The 5,236-nt window shown below is 34.6% G+C and overlaps 1 pseudogene; it reads left to right on the top strand.

Annotated features, from left to right (window-relative positions):
- The first annotated feature begins 2,536 nt into the window (after positions 1 to 2,536).
- LOC145263936 (U2 spliceosomal RNA) lies at positions 2,537 to 2,652 on the top strand (annotated as a pseudogene).
- Positions 2,653 to 5,236: the final 2,584 nt, after the last annotated feature.

The raw sequence follows: 5,236 nt of genomic DNA, 5'->3' as shown, positions 1-5,236 counted from the left end.
CCAATCTAAGACTTCCAGCCTTTGAAATGTCAACAAGCTCGTAGAGCATGCAAACAAGTGTTTGGTAGATGCGGCATTTGATTGTTAGTTGGATTTTGTTTAATAACTAAGTGACAGAAAGCAGAGCGAGCCCTGTTGATTCGGATTGAGATATCATCTTTGCCTTGTCCTGTGGCTGAGATATTTTTCCACTGAGATATTTAAAGTTATCAATCTCTTCGACTACTTCCCAATTAAGGGCTATAGTGACTCGATATGACAGGACGTTGACCAAGAGAATCTTCGTTTTTGAGGCATTAATTTTCATGCCAACTCACGAAGCCACTCATACCATCAAGTGCAGTTAGGGTATTTGCATATGTTTCGTCTAATACTGCAACATTGTCAGCTAAGTCTAGATCAGTGCCTATAAAGTCCTGTTCAATTTGTACACCTGCATTGCCAGTTAATCTCTGCTTTAAGCTCCAGGCAAATTTGTAATTGAAAAGAGCTGGTGACGGAAAACCACCTTGATGAACATCAGCCTGGACGTTGAAGAAATCAAAATCCGTACCATAACAACAAATCAAGAAAAAAAAAAAAAAACATACAAATACAAGGCAAGTTGGTTTGTTAAGCACATATTGGAATAGAAATTTTGTGGCATCCAAATTGGGCTTGAATTTTGAGGTTCGTCTCCCATCTGAGCCACGACAAGAGATGAGCTAGTAAACATATTTTGTTACACCCGTTTCTTGGCTGGAACTAAATTATATTTGCACATGATCCAAGTTGGACAGAGAAATAAGGCTGGGAGGTGCGCATATACAGTGATGTGCTAATTGCCTGTGTAGCACTATGTGAGTTTGGATATGCTTGTGTTAGCCAACCGAATCACAACTTTTTTTTTTTTGTTCGAGCTAGAGATGGAGCATCCTATTAGATGCCAAATATTCACTTGCTATTTTATATATTCCAACCGAGAGATCTTTTCAATATTCTAATTGTCCCTTAGAGTGCAATTGTTTGAATCTCTTGCACTTGGTTTACTGGCCATATTTGCCAGGTAGTTTTTAAAAGATGATAGAGATCTTCCCAAGATTCCAGTTTCTTTTCATGTCATAGATAAGACTTTGGTATTTTGTTATCATTATGGACACTAACTTCTAAAGTTGCTTCTTTTTCCTTCTTGTCCAATATCGTTATATTTGCTTTTATGGTTCCATTTTCTAGGCCCATAGCAGTAGGAATTGTATAGTCATAATGGATGGTGTATAATTTATTTCTGGCTGTTCTTTCTGGTATATGTTGTTCCAAGGATTTGCTGCTGCATTTGATGTTCAACTTTTTTACAGATCGTCCAGTGGAGATATTTACACATTCCGTAGTGTCATATTATATAGTAGCCGTCGGTTGGATGTCAGGTGGCTCACACTCTACTTCTGTGTGGATTGGTTCTCACAGAAGAGATGTTGCGAGTTTGTCTCTGCTTTATCGTTATTTTCATGGAAAGTGTTCAACTGAGCTTCAATCTATGGTCCCCCCGTCACAAGAAACACTAGACTAGCTGAAAACATTATCAATAATTTTCCCCACTCTTTATCTGTACCTAAACCTAAACATAGATTCCATGATCAAAGCTTCTTTCTGAGAACTGCACGCCTGTGGAATTGTCTTCCGTTTTCCTGCTTTCCAGCTGTCTATAATATGGTTGTCTTCAAGTCCAACGTGAACAAGTTTCTGATGAGCCGTTCCACTTAAGTTAACAAATTTACTGAACTTCCATTACTATTGATTACTATATTGTCCTTTTGACTACTCTACACTCTTTAACCCTTATCCTTGAGTGGCCGATCGGCCTTGATAAGTGGTGACGCTTATGTAAAAAAAAAAAAAAAAATATCAACCCTTTTTGGGTTATTTAATGCCGAATCCAAAGATTTTGAAGACAAATTTTTTAACCGAATATATTTATCGTTTTCAAGTCGGTTTCTATTTAACCCATAGTTGGGACCCTAACAGATGCTACCACTCCGGGTCAGAGTGGACCTGGGAGCAATAGTAATTAAAGGGTGGCTCCACACTCCCCAAAGCCCGCAAGCTGGGGCCTCACCACTGGATATATAGTTTAAGCTCATATCCAGGGTCACTTCTGTGTGGAAGAATCTTCATTTGTTGTCGTTGCTTATCCACTCATTTTCTTAAAAGCATTGGTCATCAAGCCTTGATCTTGGGCAGCCAATTATATCATCATAGTGGAGCGATCCTGTTTAGCGAGTATAAGTCCTGACTGAATTCATCCATAACATATTTGGCATGCTGTTAGTTGGTGTTATATATTGAAGGGGACAAATCCTGCTTATTAGGGAAGCAAAGTAATTAGGGTCGAAAATAATCATTATATTATTACGCTTATCGCTCCGTCCGTTATCATGCTGTGCATCCCTAAAAAAGGAAAGTGGAATATTCCAAATAAACCTTATCAACCCTTGAAAAGGAAATTGAAATATTAAAAAAAAAATGGTGTCGCTGTTGAGGCAAAGCTAATAAAAATGATTTGTCTTTCTTGGCCTTTTGGCTAAGATCAAAGTGTAGTATCTGTTCTTCAGGTGCTATATTTCAATTTCTTCTCTTTCAGTGGAAGAGAAATCCTTTACGACTAAGACAATTTTTTCTCCACATTAAAAAACGATCCTGGTGTCTAAATCTGCCCCATGGGGAGGCATTGTGAATAGGTACTATGTTTAATGTAACAAAGTTTTAATATTAAAAAAGTAACTGGAAAAAGTTATTTCTGATTTAATTACAAAATGCCCTGGAAATGTCACATCTGATTAATTATAAAATGCCCTGGAAAATGTCCGTTCTGAATATATATTTTTTGTTTACTTGCCTCCCCACAAGGGCGGAATTGGACATGAGGTCGGTTAAAAATTTAGGGGGATACCAGCTTCCCAATAGGGGTATTCTGGTCAATAACAAAAATAAAAATAGTATCAGTAATGAAGGATTTCTTCTCCATTAATCACGACCAAAAGGGGGGGGGATTTAAGTCACTGGAATTCTGAAACTGATACTACACTCAGAAATTCATGTTGAAGCAATGGTTGCCTAATCCCTAACCATGTTAATGTTTTTATGTATCACTTTCGAAAAGCTGCTGAAACAGTTTATGATTTAAACATTACTTTATTTCAAGTATATTTTAAGCAGTGGGTTACGGGATATGAAGTCATTCCCGGAAATTACTCAAATGGTTAACGATTTAAACATTACTTTATTTCATGTATGTATATATATATATATATATATATATATATATATATATATATATATTTTTACAAGGTGGTCACCACTTACCAAGGCCCGGAAGCCACTCAGGGATAAGGGTTATTGTAAGTACAGTACGTTAGTGTGGAGATTTAATAAAGTGTCAACTTAAGGGGGTGGAGTCGGGTGGGGAATATTAAATGTTTACGCATTACACATTACTTTATTTAATGTATATTTTTAACATTGGGGTGGGAAATATGAAGTCAGTTCCGGAAATGGCTGCAACCATTTTCGTTTTGGACATTACTTTATTTAATGTATATTTTTAACAGTCGGATGGGAGATAAGAAGTCAGTCCCGGAAATGGCTGAAAACGTTTACGATTTATACATTACTTTATTTCATATATATTTTCAACAGTGGGTGGGGATTACAAGTCAGTTCCAGAAATGGCTGAAACAGTTTACTATTTAGACATTACATTATTTCATGTATCTTTTTAGCAGTGGGTTGGGGGATATAAAATCAGTCCCGGAAATGGCTGAAACAGTTTACGATTAAAACATTACTTTATTTAATGTATATTTTCAACAGTGGGGTGGCGGACATGAAGTCAGTCCCGGAATTGAATGCGATGTGCAAATATATACTATCAGAAAGTGTCGCCCAGTATTGAATGAGATAGGTGGAAAACATATAGTAGCAAAATACCCAGCGTCACCCGGGATCGAATGAGATAGATGAACGATATATATTAGTAGAATATGCGGCGTCACCCGGGATTGGATGAGATAGGTGAAACATATATACTATGAGAATACCCAGAATTGATTGATTTGTTTGTAATGAAATAATCATCCCAGGCAATATATCAAAGTTATTATTTAAGTAAGGGGGAGCGACATAGTAGATTAAAGTTATGAAAATTATTGTCGAAATTAGTAACATATCCAAGAATTATGAAAAATGATGAAATGTGAGTTACTTGATCGGTGTGTTTGTAATGATATAGTAAGCCCAGACAATATATCAAATATATTATATAAGTAGGAGGGAGAGGCATAATGTGGGTTTTTAATTATAAAAATTATTGTCGAAATTAGTAACATATCCAGGATTATGAACAAAGATTAAATGTGAGTTAATTGATTGTGTGTTTATAATAAAATAATCAGTTCAGGAAATATATCAAAGTAATAATGTTAGTAAGAGAGGGCGATAAGGATGGTTTAAATTATGAAAAATAATTGTCGAAATTAGTAACATATCCTAGAATCATGAAAAATTATAATATGTTATTTAATGCATTAGTGTGTTTGCAATGAAATAATCAGACCAGACAATATATCAAAGTTATTATTTTAGTAAGTGGGACGATTATGTGGGTTAAAATGATGAAAAGTGATTGTTGACATTAGTAACATATCCAAGCATTATGAAAAATGACGAAATGACAGTTAATTGATTGGTGTGTTTGAAATGAAATAATCACCCCAGATAATATATCAAAGTTATTATTTTAGTAGAGGGGGTTGATAATGTGGGTTTAAAATATTAAAACTAATTGTCGAAATGAGTAACATATCCAAGAATTTTAAAAAAATGATGAAGCGTGATGTAATTGATAGTTGTTTTTTATTAAATAATCAGCCCAAACAATATATCAAAGTAATTTTTTAGTAAGATAGGGCGATGAGGATGGTTTAAATTATAAAAAATTATTGTCGAAATTAGTAACATATCCAGAATTATGAAAAATGACGAAATGTGATTTAATTGATTGGTGTGTTTATAATAAAATAATCAGCCTAGACAATATATCAAAGTTATTATATAAATACAGGGGAAAGAGAAAAGGGGAGCTTAAATTATGAAAAATTATTGTCGAAATTAGTAACATCCAAGAATTACGAAAAAATGATGAAATATTAGTTCATTGATTAGTTTGTTTGTAAGGAAATAATCAGCCTAGACAATATATCAA

Source organism: Euprymna scolopes, chromosome 3 (assembly GCF_053919585.1).
Source record: "Euprymna scolopes isolate OS-2025 chromosome 3, ASM5391958v1, whole genome shotgun sequence".
NCBI lineage: Eukaryota > Metazoa > Mollusca > Cephalopoda > Sepiida > Sepiolidae > Euprymna > Euprymna scolopes.
Note: the sequence above shows the minus strand (reverse complement) of the source record. Positions and strands in the feature narration are given on the sequence as shown.